At 38.4% G+C, this 26492-nt stretch overlaps 1 protein-coding gene across 3 annotated transcripts in view; it reads left to right on the top strand.

The window, feature by feature from the left end:
* ptprfa (protein tyrosine phosphatase receptor type Fa) overlaps window positions 1–26492 on the top strand; it is a 516187-nt gene that overhangs the window by 69811 nt on the left and 419884 nt on the right. The window lies entirely within an intron of this gene.

The following is a 26492-nucleotide window of genomic DNA, read 5'->3' as shown; positions in this document are numbered from 1 at the left end:
AGCTGCTGACTATCTGTCAGATAGCTGGTGGTCCATCGACAGATTGGGGTGGGCACAGATATCTGTGTCAGTTTGGTTGAGAGAAGATCAAGCATGATGGTATTGAAGGTTGAACTGAAGTTCACAAATAGGATCCTTGCATAAGTGCCAGGTCTGTCGAGGTGTTGCAGTATATAATGCAGTCCCATATTGACAGCATCATCCACAGACCTGTTTGCTCGGTAAGCAAACTGAAGGGGGTCCAGCAGGGGTCCATTGAAGTCCTTCAAGTAGGCCAAAACCAGTCTCTCAAACGACTTCATGACCACAGATGTGAGAGCAACAGGTCTGTAGTCATTAAGTCCTGTGATTTTGATTTTTTTGGGGACCGGAATGATGGTGGAGCGTTTGAAGCAGCAGGGAACTTCACACTGCTTCAGTGATCTATTGAAGATCTGTGTGAAGATGGGGGCCAGTTGGTCAGCGCAGACTTTCACACAGGCAGGTGACACACCGTCTGGGCCTGAAGATTTCTTAGTCTTTTGTTTCCAAAAGACCCGGCACACATCCTCCTCACAGATCATAAGTGCAGAATGAGTAGCAGGAGGCGCGAGGAGGGGGGGTTCCAGGAGGTGTTGGTGTGTGTGTGAAGTGAAGATCAGAGCGGGGGAGGGATGTGAGACTGGGCTTTTCAAACCTGCAGTAAAACACATTCAGTTCATCGGCCATTAGTTGACTCTCTACAGAGCGAGAAGGAGGTGTCTTGTACTTGGTGATGCTTTTCAGGCCTCTCCACACAAATGCAGGATCGTTGGTTGAAAACTGTTTTTTAGCTTCTCAGAGTAGCTTCTTTTATCCACTCTAATCTCCTTAGTCAGTGTGTTCCTGGCCTGGTTGTACAATATTTTAAAGATGTCTGAATTATACCTCATCTTTTATCCCACGTTATTATTATGATACCTCTGCCCAGCAGAGACTAAGATGCTTCTACCACAGAGGATAATTAAAACTGCTAACCCGTGATGCGCCGGTTTCCCTGCTTTGCCTAAAAATAACACGACCAGGCAGTGCATGTAAGCAAATGGAACCAAACTCGGAGCACATTTGTTACTCTGAGCATGAGATGGAGTTGTGGAGCTCAGAACCGCTGTGAAAACACTGTAATAATGCTCTAACACAACAGACTGGACAGATAAGAGAACATAAACTCCAAAGTGAGCAGACTTTTTGTTTATTTAATTAAATCCCAGCCCTTTGCGGTTTAATAATCGCACAGGGTCATATCGCAATTTTGATTTTATTTTGGTTTATCATGCAGCCCTGTTTTTCATTAAACATTGCATCCTTTCCAAAAAGCAAAAAACCTATTTACAACAAAACATTTATCCTATTTTTAATTTGTAATAATAGATTATTGCTTTTATCTAACTTTATGACAGATATAAACTTCATAAACACATTTACTGCAAAATAATTGCACATGAAACCAGTAATGTGTAAAACATTACTGATTAAAAAAAAATCAACTCACTCTAACTGATGCTTACAAGACTATCACAAATCACTTTTGGAATTTTGACAAAACCTACAAAATCTGTCAGACAGCTAGATAAAGTTACCTTGGTGATGTATTTACATTTGTTCTAAACATCACAGAAAATAAAAAAAATTTCAAGTTATAAAAACCACATGTTCATGATCAACTATTGCATGATATAGGAAAGAAAGGTAGCTTTGCATCTCTGCTGTTCAGCAGGCAAAACGTCCTGGTTACTTGCATAACCTCCGTTCCCTGATGGAGGGAACAAGATGTTGTGTCGATGTAGTGACACTAGGGGTCTCTCTTGGGAGCCCGAGACACCTCTGGTCTTTGATAAAAGGCAAATGAAAATTGGCGAGTGGTATTTGCATGCCACTCTCCCCGGACATACGGGTATAAAAGGAGCTGGTATGCAACTACTCATTCAGGTTTTATGCTGAGGAGCCGAGACAAGGTCCGGCCATTTCAGCGGGTAGTTCAGCATTGTGGCAGGAGGGACACAACGTCTCGTTCCCTCCATCAGGGAACGGAGGTTACGCAAGTAACCAGGACGTTCCCTATCTGTCACTCACTCGACGTTGTGTCGATGTAGTGACACTAGGGGTCCCTATACAAAATGCCGCAACTGGCTGAACTGTGTTATGTGAACTGGCGTTGTGTGATGGGCAGACAACTGTGTGCCTCATAGCCAGTGCACCAGGCCGACACGTAACCTCCCCCAACATAGTTATGAGTGTCGAACGGCCCTTTGGGGACAAGTCGACTACCCAAAAGATAGAGACAGGCTAACCCAGTCGTGGCTTCTTTTCCCCTTCTTTTTTCCACTACCTAAAAACAAGGGGGGTTATCCGACTGGGCCACCAGGTCTAGTCGGGGGGTGTCCCTCCCAAGGGGAGAACACCACGGAGACCACACCTCGACCAAAGAGGGGGGGGATATTTAAGTGGAAAATACGTCACATGGTCTTGCCAACCATGTGGAGAAGTCTCATGGTAGATTCTACCCAACGGGGGTGGAGTTACTACAAACATGGAGACTGTGGCAGATGGGGCTCTGCCCAAGGAAGAAGCAGTTTGCCAACAGGGAAACGAATTAGCGGAAGATATACATCGCATGGGGTTACCTTACAGGGAACCGCCACATGTGGAGCACCTACCCCAGAACAGGGCTCCTAGTTAGCGCATGTACTGGGCCGGCAGCGAGTCTCTCTGAAAACTCGACTGCCACAGGGCTTGGGGGAAGTCAACCAGGGAACATAGTTTGTGAACACTACTGGGAATTAATGGCGCACGTCTTCAGCTCAGAGGAGGTGAAAGGCGCTATGAAAGGCTGGCTATCCGGGGCTTATCCGCTTGTATTGAATGCCACTACCTGGGACGAAACCGGTTCCACCAGGAGGTTGTAGAACCTTGCAAAGGTGTTGGGTGTTGCCCAGCCTGCTGCTCTGCAAATGTCTGTTAGACAGGCACCCCTGGCCAGGGCCCAGGAGGCCGCTACACCCCTGGTAGAATGGGCTTGTACGGCGAAATCAAATGAAAAGGCAACAAAAGATTCTCCACCCGGCCCTCCATCGGGGGATGGAGTGATCTTACTACCAGCTCCAATGCAGTGCGTTTCATCGACCCTGGGTCGCCCGTCTCAGGGGTGCTTTGATGACACTTTTTTTTCCCGTGGGTTCTTGGTTTAAGCTTTAGTGTTAAAATTTTTCAGTTCACGCCGGCAGGAGAATGTCCACCACCATTAATCTTCTCTGGTTCAGTTGAGCGCATCACCAGCGCCATTGGCAAAACTTCTCAGGTAAATCATGATGGAAACAGTGATATTTCCCTTGCAACAGGAAAAATCTTTAAAGAAATTGATAGAATGCCTGAAGAAGGTCTTTGACGAAACGCTGCAAGATAGTACAGATTTGCAAGCTAAACGACAGTGTGCGTGCCTTTTCTCTCTCTCACACCCTGTTGTATTGTGTACGCACCTGCCTGTGATGTGTTGTGGCAGGGTGAGCAAGAGACAGACACAGTGGGTGTGGCATCAAGCTTCAGAGAGGCATTTATTGGAAACATTAATAAACGTAAGTGTCCAAAAGGGGTAATAAAGTGTCCAAGGGGAATAGTGTTCATAATAAAAAGGGGAATCTGGCATCCTCGCGGTGAATGGGGCTCCATGAAAGGGGCGGGGTAGTGTCCATAGGATAGCCCAGGCATGGGCTGGGTCAGTCGGCCACTCACGCTCCCCTCCAAATTCCACGGCACGTGGGGTAGCGGCGTCACTGGCGGCCTATCTTCCCAGGCCTGCGGCAAGCGTGAGGGGAAGGTGGCCCGGCATCAAGCCAGTTGGTTGCAACTTAAGCTGTTCACCTCTGGCGACTCATTATGGTGTCCGGGGGTCCGAAGAATGGGTCCGGCAGCGCGTCCACTTGTCCAATCCCTCCCAGCTCTGGTCCTGTGCGTGCGAGAATGCCAGTGTGTGCACACATGGAGATTTGAAGCCGGCTTCCCGAGAAGAGGTGTGCACTGTGTTTTAAAGACAGCGGTGATGAAGTGTTATCCCCATCAGTTGTGCTTCATTCACCGCTGACCAAACAAGGCTTATTAATTATGCACCTCTTCTCGCTCTCCCACCCAACTCCCGTCGTGAGCCTGGCTGAAGGGTGGCCCAAAGAGTTGCGGTGACGATGACGAGCCAGAGGGGCGGATCATTCCGCCACAGTGTTTATTTATGGGTTTAACAGTATTATACTATTGGCCATACGTTATCAACTGAACGCGATTTACCGATGCCGAGCTCATATCAAATATAAATAATAGCCAGTCACGTTAGAGCAGTGTTTCCCAACCACTGTGCCGCTGCACACTAGTGTGTCGTGAAAGATTGTCAGGTGTGCCGTGGAAAATTATCAAATTCCAAAAAATAAATAAATGCATGAAATTTTTTTTTTTTCAGGGATCCAAACTCCTCACCTTTCTGAGAAATTCGGCATTTTGAAACCATAATCGGTCACTTTTGTGATTATGAAGAGCAATGACTAATGTGCAAATGTGACTGATATTTATACGTGTTAAGGGTCTTTCACATGACTCATGTCAGTGCTGCAGAATACATTGGAGTCTATGAAGTGACGCCACTTTACACCAAAGTGTTTTTCACACACGTTTTCACTAAAATAGCTGGAATTGGTGCTTTTAGCTTATTCTTAAAAAAAAAAAAAAAAATCCCCAGAAAATTTTTTCGTGGACCAGTGATTATCTTACCTTTTTCACCCCTCATGAGTTTGCATCCCTGTAATTTGTTGTGGCATTGCAAGAACAAATCTAAAAATGAGAAAAGAAGCAAATTTGTTGTTTTTTCATTACCCATTTAGCGCTCTTGCCACCTGTGACCTCACACAGTGTAGCCTACCTATGTGACTTGTTTTTTTGTTTTTTTTTTGCATAGCCGAATTTCAAACATTACAAGTAAACACGCTACTAAGACGGACAGAAAACATGGACAAGTTCTTGAAAAGGAAAAATGTTGACGATGGTTAGCCTATGTGGGATAGTGGTGTGCCGTAGAATTTTTTAGTCGTAAAAAGTGTGCCGTGGCAGAAAAAAGGCTGGGAAACACTGTGTTAGAGGGCATGAATTTTTTTTTCTCGAAAATCAAACGCAAACTGCGTCCTTCATCCTATGTCAAGAACTTCTGCTGGGAAAACGACAAGCAGAGTTGGGAAAAAACTATAGCTTACTTTGAAAAAATAAATTCAAGCAGCAAAGAAATGTTTCTAAATAAAAGGTTTTTTTTTGTGTGTTTTGTTTTTTTACATATTTAAATTTAGTTCTATCAAAATGTAGCCATGTCAGTTTGCCTGAAAGAACACAACATAGTCAGATGTCTTATGCACGATTTACACCTGGTCGAGAGCAGGTATACATTTTGTTCGTACCAACTAACGTTTTGAAATATACAAAAACTTTCTTGAATCAGAAAATTTACGTCAGAACGGCCTTACGAACGATTTACACAAACATTTGTCCTGCTTGTGTTTCATAAATGAGGCCCATTGAATCTAACTTCAGTAGCCGCAGGTGCTAATATTTTAGATGAAAGTCCTACAGATTTAAACCTACAGCCAGAATAAAGAGAATATGAGTGTGGGGTCATATGCACCTTCCTTGAACTCACCACAAGCAGCTCAAGTGGGCATGTGCTGTGGTTTGAAGTGAAACGCAAAACAGGGTATTTGTAGAATTATATGACATGGCCACAAAACAATTCAAAACCTAGAAGAGCAGTTTCAATTTGCTCATTATGTTACACATGCACATTCTTATTGCCTGTGTGTGTATGTGTGTGTGTGTGTTGCATTGAGAGTATTTAGTGTCTTATATCCTAGATCGATTTTTCTTTAAAGCTATTTCAAGTTACATTATACAAGGTACACACTAGGGCTGGGCGATATGTCTTAAAAAATTCTATCTCTATATTTTTCAGCATATTGACAATATTTGATATATATCTCATTAATATATATTTTCTCTGAAATGGTTCAAAAGTGTTTTTTTTATTTTTATTTTGTTTATCAGAGGAACCATCATTTCATCCAAACAGCTATTGTAGCCGAGTAGATTCAATATTTTAAAGACATTAAATAAAAATCTATTTGAAAATGTCATTAAATAAACATAAAGGAGAATGAAATCCAATAATTTTCATTGATATGCACTTTATATTTACATTTCATTTACAATGATACATAGTAGCTTTATAAAAAGCATTATTTACCTTCAAATGTTTACTAATAAATTTTTGTGAATGAACAATGTGTGCAAACCTACTTCACTGACTTATTTTTGAAACCCCAGTTGTACATTGCATAATACTAAATTATCACTGGGACACATCAGGTTTACTATTATAATATAATGCAGAATTATCATTATTATTCTGATTATTAGATTTGCGTTATACAACAGTAAAACTGTGTATTTCTATCCTGTTTACTTCACCTTATCCTGTGACTTTTATTTTGACACCGAAAGTGCTGTCATATTTACTTCAACTTCACAAGGAGCTTTTATTGTGACAGAAAAGGCTATGTGTATTTGACTGTTTACAATGTCCCGCATTTCCTGAAACGCTGTAATTTCCTCCTTTTCTGTTATATAGTGCTGCGTTTGTAGATTTGTATTATATTTTGTAGCGGTTACTAATGTTTGGAATTGCTCAGATGCTTGAACCTGCATTACTTTGATTTCACAATGCACGTGAACTCACCTGAGAACGCTGCCATGTGCATGAACACAGATTAGCATAACACCTTTTTGTTCTGTATCACACACAGACCACGTTTATCTGTCTTTAAATTACAGCTGTTTGTGGATTAACAATCACATACGACCAACTAACCATTTTGATGTTATTTTGATTGTGCAGCCCTGAAGGATCGTGAAATAAGTCTACTGATGCACTCTTTATGAAACATAATGACCAAATGAAAGCACATTAAAATCATCACGACATTCATGATATTGGTAAATTTTACCTCGTCAGCAAAATTATCTTGATTATATAATTAATATTCAATATATTGCCAAGCCCTAGTACACACACACTTACACACATGTACTTGGCTATAAATGAATCTAAAAGAGCCATAATACTCTACAAAAAGACTACCATTCAATTTGGTATACTAAAACATCTGAATTTTTACATATGCATGGATCCAGACTGGGACTAAAATGGTCGTAAATGCGACCAAAAAAAATTATTGTGACAATATTTAAAATCTAGTCGCCATTGGCGCTTTCATATGTGGTTTCGTCAGATATCTTGTGAGTTATTGAATATATCTATAGAGCACCAGTGTGTCTCGCGACGCTTTTCACCCTTTTCAGGCTGCACGCAACAACAAACACAGCCATGATGTCCGAATTGTGAACAAAGGACTCTTTTGAACCGCATCTTTATAATGAATCACCTGACAAGAGCTCGTTTGAACTCAGGAGCTCAGGTTAGCGGTTTGAATTCGAGTCACTTTCTCAGAGAATCAGCCGCCAGTGAGTTCACAACTGGGAGCGCAGACATTTCAAAATAAGAGTCCCATGTGTATTTCGGGTTTGTTTATAATTAAAAGTCTTGTGTTATGTTCCAAATTTTTTTTTCCTGGTTATTATTATTTGGGATTGGAGTAGCAATATAAACTGCATCTTGGATTTCATTCAATTTGCACTCTTGTAGTCTTTGTGTCTGGGCCATCTTGTCACAGTAAAGAAAGACAACAATTTTTATTTGTGTGTATATATATATATGTATATATATATGTATATATATATATATATATATGTATATATATATACACACACACTACCGGTCAAAAGTTTTGAAACACTTGACTGAAATATCTTAAAAATGATCTTTTGATGATCTTAAAAATCTTTTGATCTGAAGGTGTATGCTTAAATGTTTGAAATTAATTTTGTAGACAGAAATATAATTGTGCCACCATATTAATTTATTTCATTATAAATCTAAAATTTAATAAAAAATAAAATAAATTTTTTTTTTTTAAATTGATGACTTGGACCAAATAATAAAGAAAAGCAGCCAATAAGTGCCCAACATAGATAGCAACTCCTTCAATACTGTTTAAAAAGCATCCCAGGGTGATACCTCAAGAAGTTGGTTGAGAAAATGTCAAGAGTACATGTCTGCAAATTCTAGGTAAAGGGTGGCTACTTCGAAGATGCTAAAATATAATACAGTTTAGATTTATTTTGGATTTTGTTTAGTCACAACATAATTCCCATATTTCCATTTATGTTATTCCATAGTTTTGATGACTTTACTATTATTCTAAAATGTGAATATATATATATACAGGTGCATCTCAATAAATTAGAATGTCATGGAAAAGTTCATTTATTTCAGTAATTCAACTCAAATTGTGAAACTCGTGTATTAAATAAATTCAATGCACACAGACTGAAGTAGTTTAAGTCTTTGGTTCTTTTAATTGTGATGATTTTGGCTCACATTTAACAAAAACCCACCAATTCACTATCTCAAAAAATTAGAATACATCATAAGACCAATAAAAAAAAACATTTTTAGTGAATTGTTGGCCTTCTGGAAAGTATGTTCATTTACTGTATATGTACTCAATACTTGGTAGGGGCTCCTATTGCTTTAATTACTGCCTCAATTCGGCGTGGCATGGAGGTGATCAGTTTGTGGCACTGCTGAGGTGGTATGGAAGCCCAGGTTTCTTTGACAGTGGCCTTCAGCTCATCTGCATTTTTTGGTCTCTTGTTTCTCATTTTCCTCTTGACAATACTCCATAGATTCTCTATGGGGTTCAGGTCTGGTGAGTTTGCTGGCCAGTCAAGCACACCAACACCATGGTCATTTAACCAACTTTTGGTGCTTTTGGCAGTGTGGGCAGGTGCCAATTCCTGCTGCAAAATGAAATCAGCATCTTTAAAAAGCTGGTCAGCAGAAGGAAGCATGAAGTGCTCCAAAATTTCTTGGTAAACGGGTGCAGTGACTTTGGTTTTCAAAAAACACAATGGACCAACACCAGCAGATGACATTGCACCCCAAATCATCACAGACTGTGGAAACTTAACACTGGACTTCAAGCAACTTGGGCTATGAGCTTCTCCACCCTTCCTCCAGACTCTAGGACCTTGGTTTCCAAATGAAATACAAAACTTGCTCTCATCTGAAAAGAGGACTTTGGAACACTGGGCAACAGTCCAGTTCTTCTTCTCCTTAGCCCAGGTAAGAGCCTCTGACGTTGTCTGTGGTTCAGGAGTGACTTAACAAGAGGAATACGACAACTGTAGCCAAATTCCTTGACATGTCTGTGTGTGGTGGCTCTTGATGCCTTGACCCCAGCCTCAGTCCATTCCTTGTGAAGTTCACCCAAATTCTTGAATCGATTTTGCTTGACAATCATAAGGCTGCGGTTCTCTTGGTTGGTTGTGCATCTTTTTCTTCCACACTTTGTCCTTCCACTCAACTTTCTGTTAACATGCTTGGATACAGCACTCTGTGAACAGCCAGCTTCTTTGGCAATGAATGTTTGTGGCTTACCCTCCTTGTGAAGGGTGTCAGTGATTGTCTTCTGGACAATTGTCAGATCAGCAGTCTTCCCCATTATTGTGTAGCCTAGTGAACCAAACTGAGAGACCATTTTGAAGGCTCAGGAAAACTTTGCAGGTGTTTTGAGTTGATTAGCTGATTGGCATGTCACCATATTCTAATTTTTTGAGATAGTGAATTGGTGGGTTTTTGTTAAATGTGAGCCAAAATCATCACAATTAAAAGAACCAAAGACTTAAACTACTTCAGTCTGTGTGCACTGAATTTATTTAATACACGAGTTTCACAATTTGAGTTCAATTACTGAAATAAATGAACTTTTCCACGACATTCTAATTTATTGAGATGCACCTGTATATATATATATATATATATATATATATATATATATATATATACATACATATATATATATAATAAACAAGTGTTTCAAAACTTTTGACTGGTAGTGTGTGTGTATATATATATATATATATATATATATATATATATATATATATATATATATATATATATGTATATATACACTGGCAACCAAAAGTTTGGAATAATGTACAGATTTTGCTCTTATGGAGAGAAATTGGTACTTTTATTCACCAAAGTATTATTCAACTGATCACAATGTATAGTCAGGACAATAATAACGTGAAAAATTACTATTACAATTTGAAAAAAAAAATTAAACTACTTCAAAGAGTTCTCATCAAAAAATCCTCCATGAGCAGCAACGACAGCTTTGCAGATCCTTGGCATTCTAGCTGTCAGTTTGTCCAGATACTCAGGTGACATTTCACCCCACGCTTCCTATAGCACTGGCCATAGATGTGGCTGTCTTGTCGGGCACTTCTCATGCACTGTACAGTCTAGCTGATCCCACAAAAGCTCAATGGGGTAAAGATCCATAACACTATTTTCCAATTAAATGTTGTCCAATGTCTGTGTTTCATCAGACACATCAGTGTTTCCCAACCTTTTTTCTGCCATGGCACATTTTTTAAAAATTCTACGGCACACCACTATCCCACATAGGCTAACCATCGTCAATATTTTTCCTGTTCAAGAACTTGTCCATGTTTTCTGTCCATCTTAGTAGCGTGTTTACTTGTAATGTTTGAAATTCAGCTATGCAAAACAAAAAAACAAGTCACATAGGTAGGCTACACTGTGTGAGGTCACAGGTGGCAAGAGCACTAAATGGGTAATGAAAAAACAAATAATTTGCTTCTTTCCACAACAAATTACAGGGATGCAAACTCATGAGGGGCGAAAAAGGTAAGACAATCACTGGTCCATGAAAATTTTTTCTGGGGATATTTATTTTAAAGAATAAGCTAAAAGCACCAATTCCAGCTATTTTAGTGATTCAAGTTTATTCAAGTTTACAATTGTGCAGAATTAGCTGCAAAATAAAGAGTATTTTGGTGAGGCTTGCTTCTTTTTCACAAATTTGTTCAATTTTATTAACTGATTAGTTCAGTGACCCCTTCTGGAAATGTCACTAGGTGGCGACAAATGAGCATCTTATGTGCTATGAGTGAGTCAGTGAATCATTTTGAGTCGTTCATGACTGAAATCTCCCAAGAGACTTTATAGTGTTTAAGCATTAAAAGAACAAAGCAGATCTATAGTCTTCAGTCTGATCATTATTTTTCATCCAAAAAGACAACAATAATTGTCTAATAATAGTGAGTTTAAATAACGTCCTTAACTTCTCCTTTATTAAAACTTGCATGGCTACAAATCTACTGACTTCAGTATAAGAATTATAAACACAAAGCAGATCTACCATATCAGGTTCCTACAGTAGCCTATTTAAACTGCTGAGCATGGCTTTTATCAGAAAAGACCACAATAATAGACAAATAATAATAATTTTGAGTTTCAATAATGTTCTTTCATCATTGTAAAGCGCATTTCACATGAGTTGAGTCGAGGCGTCAACGCTCCGTTCAACGCCAGCGTCAAGCGCAGCATTGCCCTCCACATGACAAGTGTTGCAGAAAGCGTTGCAGAGGGGCAATTTTACGAGTTTGCCATATAAAAAAGCGTGAGGTGTGCACAATAAACATTGAAAACATGTATTTGGAAGAGAGAAAAAAGCTTGCAGTTGCTTTGATAGCAGAAAGTAATAAAAGGACTCGTTTATGTTTAGGTCTAAGCATTTTCTTGGTGAATTTAAATTAGTTCAATAACTGGGGTCTCTGTTATTCGTAAACGATAAGGTAATATTTAGTTAAAAGAAATTATGAGACATTCAATGTCTCTTCACAAATTTGGACAGTTTTTAAATATTTCTTGTTGCTTAGTACTCCCAAAGACATTATTGGTGAAGCAAAAACGTGTGTGAAAAACACTTTGGTGTAAAGTGGCGTCACTTCATAGACTTCAGTGTATTCTGCAGTGCTGACGCGAGTCATGTGAAAGACCCTTAACACGTATAAATATCAGTCACATTTGCACATTAGTCATTGCTCTTCATAATCACAAAAGTGACCGATTATGGTTTCAAAATGGTGAATTTCTCAGAAAGTTGAGGAGTTTGGATCCCTGAAATTATAAATTTTTTTCATGCATTTATTTATTTTGTGGAATTTTATAATTTTCTAGTGTGCCGGGCACAGTGGTTGGGAAACACTGGTGTACACCTTTGTATGAAATCTTCAGTTTTTTGGCAATTTCAAGCATTGTATAGCCTTCATTCCTCAAAACAATGATTGTCTGACGAGTTTCTAGAGAAAGCTGTTTCTTTTTTTGCCATTTTTGACCTAATACTGACCTTAAGACATGCCGGTCTACTGCATACTGTGGCAACTCAAAAACAAACACAAAGACAATGTTAAGCTTCATTTAACGAACCAAATAGCTTTCAGCTGTGTTTGATATAATGGCAAGTGATTTTCTAGTGCCAAATTAGCAATTTAGCATGATTACTCAAGGATAAAGTGTTGGAGTGATGGCTGCTGGAAATGGAGCCTGTCTAGATTTGATCAAAAAATATTTTTTTCAAATAGTGATGGTGTGGTTTTTTACATCAGTAATGTCCTGACTATACTTTGTGATCAGCCGAATGCCACTTTGGTGAATTAAAGTACCAATTTCCTTCCAAAACAGCAAAATCTGTACATAATTCCAAACTTTTGGCTGCCAATGTGTATTTAAAATCATTTTAAAATATGCACTCCCATATATATATATATATATATATATATATATATATAAATAATTAAAACCACCTGCCTAATATTGTGTAGGTCCCCCTCCTGCTGCCAAAACAGCACCAACCTGCATCTCAGAATGGCATTCTGAGATGCTATTCTTCTCAACACAATTGTACAGAGCGGTTAGCTGAGTTACTGTAGACTTTGTCAGTTCGAACCAGTCTGGCCATTCTCTGTTGACCTCTCTCATCAACAAGGAATCCAGAACTGCCGCTCACTGGATTTTTGTTTTTGGCACCATTCTGAGACAATTCTAGAGATTGATGTGCGTGAAAATCCCAGGAGATCAGCAGTTACAGAAATACTCACACCAGCCCATTTGGCAACAACAATCATGCTACTGCTGATATCCTGGGATTTTTACACACAACAGTCTCTAGAATTTACTCAGAATGGTGCCAGAATAAATAAAAAAAAACATCCAGTGAGAGGCAGTTCTGTGGACGGAAATGCCTTGTTGACTCGTTTCCTAGGAAGACGTGATGCAATCGTTTACCGACTTACATTTATATTGTTGTTCTTGGCAAATACCTTTAACAAATACTTAAACAGGTCATAAAAGAATAGCCCCCCCCCCCAAATTAAAATTCTGTCATGATTACACAACCTCATGTTGTTCCAAGCCCATAGATGAGAGAAATTCAAATGGAACACAAAGTTAGGAAGAATGTTAGTCCCAGTCACCATTCACTTGCATTCATCTTTTTCCCATACAAAAAAAGTGAACGGTGACTGAGACTACCATTCTGCCTAAAATCTCTTTTTGTGGTCCATGGATGAAAGAAAGTCATATGGGTTTGCAAAACATTAGGTGAGTAATTTATGACAGAATTTCCATTTTTTGGTCAGCTATCCCTTTAAGAGTTTGAGTTAGTTTTCACCAGATTAAAGTTGAAAAAATGCACTGAAAATTAATAGATGGAATCCTAAAATAGGGGACCTTACTGCTAAATCAGTTATTATGTTTATGGAAAATAGATAATATTAAAGATAGTTAATAAGATTATATTTTAAGCATGTATATTACTAATATCTTATTTATATTACGTAAATCGGTACGCAGTAGAGACCGACCGATAATCAGATTTTATTTTATTTTTTTGCCGATATTCAAGCATTTTTCTTTAATCGGGTATCGCTTTTGTAATATCGGATCCATTGATAACTGGATCCACCGATAAGAGTTTCTGAAATTGCATGCAAGACGGCCATTGCAGCAGTGCATGTGAGAGGAAACAATGCTGGGGGTTGTCCACAGGTAATGTAACTTGCTTTTGCAATGTATTGCTTGAATTAATGAATTGTATTAAATGTAAATTCATGCTCTAGTGAGATGTGTTACATAAATGCTTGATGTATAGTTTAAGCATAAATGCAATGTACTCATGTTACAATAAATGTGTCTAAAATAGGTTTGTGTGGGGTAACAATGAGAGCATTGATGAGATTTGCATGTCGCTGCAAGATAGGCTGTAAATGTGCTGCTCACTATAAAACATAAAATGTCAGCTCTGTCAGCAGGTGTTTCATGAGGCAGCTGCTGTAATCTAGACACTGACGAAACATTACTAATAATTCTGATGCCTTTTGGGATGGACTCTGTAATCACAGTGATGTATTTATTGTTTTTCACTTTCCCGAGAATGTTATTCCTGCTAACTATTTGCCTTTAGCCTATTAAACAACACCTAAACCTTTAAACTGTAGGCCTAGTTTAAAATAGATTACATTCATGCAATGACTCCGTTGTTTACTTATGTTCTCTGTTTGAAATCAGACGTTGTCAATTTATTTAGCCTATTATTAGCATTATTTTTGTTGTTGTTTTAATTATTATCTAAAAAACATGGTATGTGGTTGTAATTGTAATATAACATTTTTGCAAAGTTTTTCTTTGTTGAATATTTTCTCTGTAAAATAAAGATGAAATAAAAAATCAGTTAAATTAATTAAAAAAATCGGTTCTGCATATCGGTTATTGGATATGTAAACATACAAATAATCGTTATCATACCGGTTTTACAAGGCAGAGAAAATACCTGGATACATCACAGTTTTTCCCCTATTTAGGAGTGGCGCTGCGCCGCTGCTGAATTATGAGCGCTGCTATTATCTATTGACATTTCACATGGTTCATTAATATCCATGACGTAACACTTGCTAGCACCAGTCAGTTGCCCGCTCATACTGTGTGCAGTTAAATGGGACACTTGTATGAAGCAAAAGGCACCCCCCATATACACGCACATATTCACAGTGACGTCATCGTATGGCAGCCAATCAAAGGCTGTTTTTGAGTGTATACATATACACAACAGAGAAGCAGGAGACCCGACATGATACCTCTTCTAGCGGAAAGTCTTACTCTTAGAAAAATAGTGCTCCAGACTGCGACTAAATGGTCGAATCTTGCCAAAAAAACAAACACACAGGTGTCGGACAGCTGTCCGTAACTCTCTCTCTCTGACGCACCGCCGTCTCCAGTCGGTCTTTATCCCTCTCGGGCTAATTAGCCCAATTAGAGGCTGGGTGTGCGGAATCACGACCCGGCCCCGCCCCCCACATTCCGCCCCCAGCAAGACGTACACCCCCCCCCCCACCCCTTTCTCTGGGGGGGGTGGGGGGGGGGGGGGCATGCCTTGTGCCCCGTCTGCCAGCAGGTCATCCCCGTCTACCTGGATCAGGAGAGGGGACATGGGGAGGGAAACAAAACAAAAAAAAAAGTGGCACCTACACGCCGTAACGGCGATCGTGCCAAATTAACAAAACATTTAAAAAGAGAGGGAAAAAGCCAACACGGAACGGCAGCGGGAGAGAGAGAAAAAAGTAATAATTTACTTGCCGGTTCTCCGATATGCCGTAGTCCAGTCCTCGGCCACTCCTCCTTATACATATATATATATATATACATATATATATATATATATACATATATATATATATATATATATATATATATATATATATATATATATATATATATATATATATATAAATAAACTTTTTTACAGATGTTACTGTTGCATCAAGTCAAAATCAATGCTATACTGTCTAATGTGCATTTCAGTTACAAAATAATATAAAATATATAATAATGTCACAATTTTTATTAGTTTCTATCATGAATTATTATTTTATTTTTTTTAAATTAAGGACAAAAAATATCTATTTTTCCACTATTGCTACCAAATCAGGTGCTGGTGCCACCATCTGAAGAACTTGTTGGCACCAGTGCCACCGCTCTCATATGTAGTCTGGAGCCCTGTGGTGACATGTATGTTCTGTTAGATAGGTTTATATTTTCTGTTGGTATTTATGTATTTATGTATTTGGTATTTATGTTTAAAAAAAATAGTGAAAGTGATTTTCTGAGCGCTTCAAGTGTCAAAAGCTCCCAGTAAATAATAAACACACACATGACAAGGCGAACATGAACAACCCATCTAATGTATAAAGATTCTAATGTCACTTTACAACGTATTGCCAAAGCATTTGCAATGATTACAATGAATCTTGAGCAGATGAGAACAAATTATAAAATGACTAAATAAAAGATAAATGAACATATTAATGTGTGTGTGTGTGTGTGTGTGCGTGCATCTTTTTGTGGCAGGTATCAATGTACCATGCCGCTAGTAAAATGCAATCTCTTATTTCTCCTAATAAATATCGAAGTTGTGTATTATTGTCCAGCTGTCTGAAGTCAGGGCAATTAGTTTCAAATTTTGGATATTTTATTTCAGAATTTACACATAGTTAGGGCAAATGGTTAGGAAGTGTTGTTCTGTCTGTACATCTCCTTGGCTACAGTATGGGCATATCCTAGTTTCTCTGGGCAGCCAGTTCTGTCGATATCTGCCCGTCTCTATAGCTAGAGTGTGATTGCTCAGTTTGTACCATGTCATTATTTTTCTTAATTTTCTCAGATATTCTGCTGATGCATATTCTCTGTTTAGGGCCAAATAACATTCAAGTTTACTTTGTTTTTGTGTTGTTTTAGTCCAATAAATCAGATAATTTTCTTTTTGTGCTTTGGTAATTTGGATAGGGTGAATTTTGTGGATGAGTGTGTTAGTGTCCTGAGGCATACTGTTGTTAGTCATGTTAGTCGTGTTAGTCTGTTTTTGCAGCCTCAGGACCATCTGAATGTGGGGGCTTTTTTCAATATTCATTTCATGGTTTTTAAGGGCTTTAAAATGATAAGAGATGGGGTCGCTAATTTTTAGATGTATCCAAAATTTGATGGCTCGTTTCTCAGTGCGAATCAATAGAAGGTACTGGCCTAATTCCGCTCTGCATGCATTGTTTGGTGTGTTCCTCTGGACTGAGGATACTCTTACAAAATGTAGGGTTTCAATCAGGGTTTTGTCCCATTTGTCAAATTTATGATCTTTGATGGCATAGAAGGCCCTTCTTGCTTTCATTTTCAGTTCATTCACCACCAAGGAGAGGTTTCCAGTTTCACTTATTTTTAACCCGAGATATGTGTAGTTTGTGGCATGTTCAATTTTGGTCATACCAAGGGTGAAATTGTGTCTCTTTCCCTGACATCTGAGTCTTTTTTGGAATTTTAGTATTTTAGTTTTGTTAGGGTTAGTAGTCAGGGCCCAAGTCTGACAGAACTTGTGCAGGATGTCTAGGTTCTGCTGTTGATCCTCTTCTGTTGGGGACAGCAGGACCAAGTCATCTGCGAACAGCAGGAACTTTATTTCGGAGTCATACAGTCTGAGGTCAGGTGCTACTGATTGCTCTAGTAGTTTCGCCAATTCATTAATGTATATATTAATCACGTAGATGCTCAGTATCAACAACACACCTGGATAAGTCACTTCAGGTAAACATTTGATGTTCTTTGAGAATATATGCTACCTCAGAGCCTTATTTAAAGGATCCGTTAATGATACAGATACCAAATACCAAATTACAAATCCGCACTCTAACAATGTTCACCCCTTTACTCAATTTCCTCATTATTGTGGGTAATCTATGCACAACTAATGCAATGTTCTTTTAAAGATTTTGTTACCTATGTTAACATTTTTATTTAACAATATTTATAAAAACTAATATAATTATTTTGTAACTTTCATTTTTACTAAAACATGCCATTCACATGTACAAATTCATGTTCAATTGACAAGCAATATACTTCAGACTTATATTTTCAAGAAAATGTATCTAATTTGAATTGTCTACATTTGCAACAGACAAACACACAAATAAACAGACAACAGTTTCAACCCCACCTCATAAAACAGCTTATAGGTATTAGTTAAAATCTAAATATCATCATCAATAACAGTACTTGATACAAGAACATAGCATTTCAGTGCATTAATACAAAACATTTCAGCACCACAACATACACGCACGGACCGAACAGTCCCGTGCGTCAGAGAACATTCTCTCTATTTGCAAGACTTTTCAACAATTAGTCAGGCATCTCAGTCGCGCATTCTTCAAAGTTTCTTCCTCTTAAAACAACTTTTTCGTTTTTCACAAGCACGAGCGAAACAGCATTAGATGTCTTTGGTGATTCCCACACTGTCGCGGATTTCATAAAAACTTTTGATGCCTTTTAACCTTGTATTTTATTCACCCTTTACATTTGTGAGGAAAGCAGCTCTGGTGTATGTATCTCTCATACTGTACGCCTCTTTGACCACTTGATCAATGGTGTATTTGCGAATCAAATTGACATCTTTAATGACAGATTTCGTATCCAGGCAAACAAAAGACATGGGTTCCACCTGCGTACATTAACAATAGCGTGTACTATGTCGCTGACAAGCTGAGGTAAAATGTAGCTCAATTTACCTTATGAATGATGAGCAAGTGTATAAGATGTTGCATGCCAGAATCCTAGAGTGATCCTCGACTTCTTCTGGTCAATAGTTGTTATAATATCATAAACTGAATGCAATCTTTACATAATCCCTTTTTCAAAGAAATAAAATCAATCCTCAGTCTTACCCGACGCCAGTTGCTCATCCCTGGTCTATATAGTCAACTTCATTGTTTTTTAACAAAAGCGATAGTTTAAATGTGACGCTCGTCTGCAGAGATGCGGTATAACATCATGTGCATGTCAAATTAACAGGTTATACATAAGTTCTGCAAATACAGTATACGATAGCGCACTGCTCCCTGCGCTTCCAATAATGTTGACACGTGTCCAATGAGCTGCGGAATGCTGAAAGAGAGAGACTCACTAGCACTAATGACTCGCGAATATTCTAATATTACGACAAAAAGACAAAATTATTGATTTGATTTGTACATCTGTGTGGTTTCGTTTACAAGTTCTCAACTACTGTACATGTTAACTTGAATAAATGTGTGCAGGAATTTACCGCATTATGAACGTGGAACTTGCAGGAATTATTAAAATTGTGTACAGTACCCACAATCCCTCGCTGAATTTCAGGCCCTGGAGGATATAGACCAACCATTGACATACCATAGTCTTTATATAAAGCTAATTATACACTCACATATTCAGCCACATGCTCACTGTAATGCTGAATTCTGTGAACTGGTTGCTGAGATTTATTGTGGGTGGTAGATGTTAAAAATGGGTTAATCCTCTTTATTTAGTAACATTTCATACAGATATGAAATCCCTTTCTTTGGAAAAATTTGTACTCCAAGAACCATGCTATGGTAAATGAAAACTGAATGCGTACTTATCCAAAAATGTAAGAGAGAAAGAGACAGTAAAAGAGAGATTGATTCATTTTTTTTTAGGTTATTTTTCCTTGGCAGTAGCATTTCTGCTTTGAAGAGCCTGTCCATCAACCAAAATGTTAATGAAAAATTATACAACTATAATTTAATTCCGCCTAATTTTCTTAGTCAGAACACAGTAATTAATAGTCCATGCACTTTATCAAGAATACCCAGCAGTCCTGTTCAGAGGTAATTGGTTTCTGAATGGAAACATTTATGTTTGATAGGTGGTGCTGGGGTTTGGGCATTAGAGCTGTGAAATTACTGATGCAGGCTGAATTTGCTGCCATTCTAAATTATTGGTGGAAATCTAAGTAGTCTAGTGGTGTTCTTTTGAAATGAATCCTTTCATGCGATGAATAGAGTTACACTTTGATGTATTTTTCAGTGTACAGTATTAAAAATCCCCTTTAATACTGTTCACTGTAATTTGAAGTGCATTTAGTGATTTCTGCCCAACACAGACACAGACACACACACACACACACACACACACACACACACACAGACACAGACACAGACACAGACACACACATGTTGGTGGGTTTTTGACTTGGAATGGTAAGCAACCACCCATAATACATAATACATAAAACCACATAGCAAAGTCCTAGCAACCACCCAAAGCTCTCTAGCAACCTCATAGCAACACATTAAAACCACTCAGAACACCTTTGCAATCGCAGAGAAGAACCCTAGAATGCACACTCATTATTTAACACAAGTAATGTGTAGATCAGCATTAGTAGGAAATTATGTAAAGATAAAAACCCATAACCCTGTATAATTTAATTTTCATTTGCATTTAATACTGTAAATGGCAGTGGTGTGCAGTGCATAAACCGGGTACCCCAGTCAGTCTGCAGTCTAAGCTTGTAAATGTGCGACAGAAAATTTTCTCGTGGAAAAGTGCTACGTACAATTTTGTGTGGATTGTAAATAAAATGTTTCTCTAACTGAGTGTTTCTTTTGGGTTGTTGCATAGTACCTATTTTTTGTTTCATTTTAAAATGACCTATTGTGCAGATTATTGTGTATTATTTAGTAACTGAATAAGAATTCAATGGGAAAGCTGTCAAGTAAATTTTTTTCATGAATAATGATTATGAATGTGCAATATAACATCTATTTGCTTCCATGTTCACCGATATTTAGCTGATATATTTGATCAAATTTAAAGAAGGAAGTGCACTCCGTTGTGCACACATGAGCAAAATTGAAGTTTCAAATGCTGCTTTTTTAAATCATGATTTTTTCTTCTAATTCTACTGTAAGTCCAAGATCCAGTTCTTCAGGATTTATTTCAATCTAGTTTAGTTGTGTTACATTTGACATCCTGTTGGTTTTATTAGCGTTATCTTTGTGTCAGCTCGCAGGTCAGACAAACAACTTCGCCTGTGTTCTGAATCAGTCAGCATGTTCTACTTAAGGAGTTCTTTATCTCAACAACAGCTTTTCTGCCAGCCAGCCTGTCTGTCTACCTACTTTCTAAAAAACAAACCAACCCATTTAATGCCAGTACTGCCCTGTTAATAAACTTACCTGTTGGTTGGCTGCTAGGTAATAACAAGAGGGTACACCCCGTTTACCTGTTCTAAATCAAACAGTTGCCCACTTCTCTGATTGGCCAGGGAGACAAGGCCCCTCCCTCAGTCCTTGTTGTAATTTAACACCTGACTGATTTTGCTTGTGCCTGAATTAGTCTTGTTCACACAGAGTCTCAGAAATCATCCGGCCGTCCCCAGAGGCACTAGTGACGCTGTCCCAGCTAAGAGCTCAGATAGAGTAACGCCGTCTACACTGTGCCAGGTATATGGATTAGTCTCCTGCTTACAGAAACCTTCTGTACACTTGCATCGTTCCTCTTCAGGACTAACAGCAGGGTTTGGATGCACTAGTTTTTTTAGTTTTTCATGTTTTTACTGAGGAATTTACATAACTGCTAAAGTTTCCTTTGGGAATTTTTCATCACATGGGTAAGTGCCATTGAAATGTGCCTCAGATTTCTTCCCATAATAGTAATGGCATTATGGTAATAATTTTTACTCAACTTTTACATGAACTTTTTTGTTATGCTCTGTCATATTTCAGCTATGCTGCAAAACTTGCACTGAAATAAGTGTCTTTGAGTGCTGTACTCTCTCTCTGTCATTTGTCTTGTGCACCTCTTTTTACTGTCTGCATGTTCTTTTGCAGTTAATGCATTAAGACATGGGGGGCTTAGGAGAAAGCATTAGCAATATCACAGCTGTCTGGCAGCAAGTACATGTACCTGTATGTTGAGGTCAAAAAGTCTGAGGCCACATTGAATTCTGACATTGAAATTATTATTTTATTTTTTTTTTTTCATTTAAACTAGAATATAAACTATGTTTTAGGATTTCAAAAATAAATAAATAAATTAATATATGTTAGAGTGTAAATTGATGAAGAAATATTTAAGATTCTACAATTTTTCTAGGTCAGTAATCAAATGTAAGTAAAATTGTAACATTGGCTATGTTAAATTTCCTTGTTTCCATTCAAATACAACAGATGCTCTTTGGAACATTCTCAAATCATGTTGGGATAACATGGATCATATAGTTTTTCACAAACTTGTGGAGTCCATGCCTGCTGTAGTACATGTTTTTAAAGCAAAAATGGAGGAATACCATGTACTAAAAAAATAATTTTTAAGTCAACATTTCACTCAAATTGTTATGCTGATAAAAATAAATAAATAAAATAGAAGCATTTTCACTAGGGGTATCTGACCACTGCATATCTCTCTATTCTTTCTTTTGTAGTGCAATAACAACCCAAGAATCTGCCATTTCTCAGAGGCTGTTATGTAAGATTTAAAAAATTATGTCTGGTTGAATTTATAATTTATAATGCTGTACCAGAATAATGTTATGAAAGTTCTTTATGTTTCCTGGAATATTCTTTGCAGAGAGTGATCTGTTGCAGTTTGCAGTCTACAAAATTAGTTGTGCATTGCTTTCATAATGAAATTCTGAATTTATGTGCATTGGGCAAGAAAGTTACTTACAAGGAATTTGACCTGGTGGTTTGCTCTAAGAACACACACATACACATGATACAATATTACACACAATCTGAATCTGGACTGTACAGCATCAGTTCACTATTGTGATCCAGACACCTGAATCATCTCCTTCAAAAGAAATCAGCCAAGACTTCAGAAAAAAAATTTGTGGACCTCCACAAGTCTGGTTCATCCTTGGAAGCAATTTCCAAATGCCTGAAGGTTCCACGTTCATCTGTACAAACAATAGTACGCAAGTATAAACACCATGGGACAATGCAGCCATCATACCGCTCAGGAAGGAGACGCATTCTGTCTCTAGAGATGAATGTAGTTTTGTGCAAAAAGTGCAAATCAATCCCAGAACAAAAGCAAAGGACCTTGTGAAGATGCTGGTGGAAACAGGTAGATAAGTATCTACATCCACTGTAAAACAAGTCCTATATCGACATAACCTGAAAGGCTGCTCAGCAAGGAAGAAGCCACTGCTCTAAATCTGCCATAAAAGAGCCAGACTGCAGTTTGCAAGTGCACATGGGGACAAAGATCTTACTTTTTGGAGAAATGTCCTCTGGTCTGATGAAACAAAAATTGAACTGTTTGGCCATAATGGCCATTGTTATGTATGGAGGAAAAAGGGTGAGGCTTGCAAGCCAAAGAACACCATGCCAACCGTGAAGCATGGGGATGGCAGCATCATGTTGTGAGGGTGCTTTGCTGCAGGAGGGACTGGGGCACTTCACAAAATAGATGGCATCATGAGGAAGGAAAATTATGTGGATATATTGAAGTAACATCTCAAGACATTAGCCAGGAAGTTAAAGCTCGGTCGCAAATGGGTCTTCCAAATGGACAATGACCCCAAGCATACCTCCAAAGTTGTGGCAGAATGGCTTAAGGACAACAAAGTCAAGGTATTGGAGTGGCCATCACAAAGCCTTGACCTCAATCCGATAGAAAATTTGTGGGTGAACTGAAAAAGTGTGTGCGAGCATGGAGGCCTACAAACCAGTTCTGTCTGGAGGAATGGGCCAAACTTATTGTGAGAAGCTTGTGGAAGGCTACCCAAAACTTATATATATATATATATATATATATATATATGTACAGTACTGCGCAAAGGTTTTAGGCACTTGTGAAAAATGTTGCATAGTGAGGATGTCTTCAAAAATAATGACATAAATGAAATTTTCATTTATCACTTAATGTCATACAAAGTCCAGTAAACATAAAAAAGCTAAATCAATATTCGGTGTGACCACCTTTGCCTTTAAAACAGCACCAATTCTTATAGGTACACCTGGACACCGTTTTTCTTGGTTGTTGGCAGAAAGGATGTTCCAAGCTTCTTGGAGAATTCACCACAGTTCTTCTGTCTATTTAGGCTGTCTCAATTGCTTCTGTCTCTTTATGTAATCTGGGTCTCTTTGTGGGGGCCATGACATCTGTTGCAGGGCTCCCTGTTCTTCTATTCTAATCTTTTCTATTTGCAAAACTAATGTTTGGGAGTCTAACATTTATATTTCCTATTGACACACTAAAGCTGAAGATATAAATAACCATCTTAAGACAAATGCTTTTGTGAAATATCTTATGTGCCTAAGACTTTTGCACAGTACTGTATATATATATATATATCCTTCTGTGTTTGATGACAAATTGTGATTTAAAGTGTTAATTCTGTGACATTGTGAACAAAAATGTGAGAAATGTGAAATGTGAAATGTTATTAAATAAATGTGATTAAACATCAGTTTTTAATATGCTTTATTGAGTACAGATATGCCATTCATAAGGTACAAAGTGCTTGCCACTGGGGCAGTACCCTTAAAAGGCCAAATTTGCACCTTTTCCAAGGGTACATTATAGTACCATATCACTGAGGTCCAAGTTAGTCACCAAGGGTACATATTTGTCTGTTAAAAGGTACAAGCTGTAAGGGTACGAAAATGTACCCACGTTTAAGGGTACACGGATGTACCTTTGAGGGTACTGCCCCAGTGACAAGCCATTGTACCCCTAAAGGTACAGATTTTGCACTTTTTTTCTGACAGTTCACATCCACCCAAGTATAACACTTTAATAACAAAAATAATCAATTAAAACCTACAAGAGAACTTTTAAAGGCCAAACAACGGCGATCCTCATACCAAACAGCACAAAGCCACAGTAGAGATCCCCCTATTTAAATGCATGTGCAGCAGACCCAACCACAAACCAGACAGACAGAATGCACTACTATACACAGGGGCCTGAATAGACGAACTTGAGGTCGTAATAAACACCACTCAACTGGGCCATTCGAACCACTGGAGGGATGGCAGAGGTCACAGATTGAGGTCAATAGGCCAGAGAGGTTAAGAACTCTAATGTTTTTATTGTTCCATCTGGGCACTAAAAAGGGGCACAGTGCTGCTTCACAATGCACCGTCTCTACTGATGCACTCATGTTTTCCACACCTCCCTTTCTCTCCAGCATGTCGTCTTCTCTGTCATTATTAACGAGAGCTTGCTGTTGGTGGTCCATGTAGCAACATGCAAGCCACTGAGAGAGAGTGAGCAAAAAGTGAGAAAGCAAGTGGGACAGAGGATGACTGAATGGATGTCATTGCAGTAGGCCAGGAGGACTGTGGGATTAGATGAGACAATGGTATGCTTGAAAGACGTAAGCCTCCCTGTGTGAAATAGAATCGCTCCCTGGGGACACGACTGCCTTCCCTGCTGAACAAAGTGAGACAGACAGCCTTGTTCCTGCTGACTTGTCACCAAAAGACACTGTTGATAGGCTATTTAATCACAGGTGAGGAAAAGTTCTCCAGTTCAGTCTATACGGCCATGCCGTTTTCTTATATGTAGCCCAATATTCACTGTAAGGAAAAACTTTTACCACCTAGTGAATAACAGACTCCTGTATCTGAAATAAATGCTGTAATAAGCTTATAGTATATTGTTAATGTAATGTGTGTGTGTGTGTGTGTATATATGGAGGGAGGAGGGCGGGGCTGGGCTGTGAATGTGCACGGCCGGCCTAATCGTGCTAATCAGCCGAGGAGAGGGATAAGGCCGAGCCGGATGTGGCAGTTCGGGAGAGAGAGAGCCACATGCAGCTGCCGTGTGTGTTTATGTTTGTGTCTTTTTGTTTCATTAAATATTATTTTGACTGTTCAGCCGGTTCCCGCCTCTTCCTTGCCCATCCTTAAACCCTGTTTCAGTACCCTTTAATACTCACCCAAAAATACAATTTAGGAGCACATAAAAGGAGAGTTTTTAATGAACATCACAGGCTATCTTTTCAACACAATGGCAGTTGACAGTACCTCACTTTAAAGCTTAAAAATAGGAACAAAAATGAACACATAAACACACAAATCACTTCGAAGGAGCTTCTCTCATTTCAGGTTGTTTCTCACAAAAAAAGTTATTGTATGCCTTCAGACGACTTCAGACGAGGAAGTGACTTTTATGACATCTTTTTGGTCCTCTAAGCTTTAAATTGAGGCTCTATCCACTGCCATTGCATTGAAAGGGCGGGCTGTGATATTCATTAAAAATATCTCCTTTTCTGTCCCCACATAAGAAAAGAAAGTCATGCAGGTTTGAAACATCATGAGGCGGAGTAAAATATTACCCCCTCTTTGATTCTTATTCCCCTGCACTGCATCCATTTGATCAGGACTTGAACCATCCTGGTGAAAACCATTTTCATATGGTGTATCATCATCACACTGTACGAGGAAAACATAATGATAGAACAGTATTAAAACCATGCCATGTCTGCAAAAACAACTTTCCAAGCTTTACTAAATTTGCTATTAGAGTATTACATCATTCTGAAGAAACAAAAACATTTGTTTGACATTATTTACTACTCATATAAATTGCAGTAATGCCACAGTAAATACCTGGA

The sequence above is a fragment of the Myxocyprinus asiaticus genome, chromosome 12 (assembly GCF_019703515.2).
Source record: "Myxocyprinus asiaticus isolate MX2 ecotype Aquarium Trade chromosome 12, UBuf_Myxa_2, whole genome shotgun sequence".
Lineage (NCBI taxonomy): Eukaryota > Metazoa > Chordata > Actinopteri > Cypriniformes > Catostomidae > Myxocyprinus > Myxocyprinus asiaticus.
This window is presented reverse-complemented; position numbering and strand designations above follow the sequence as displayed.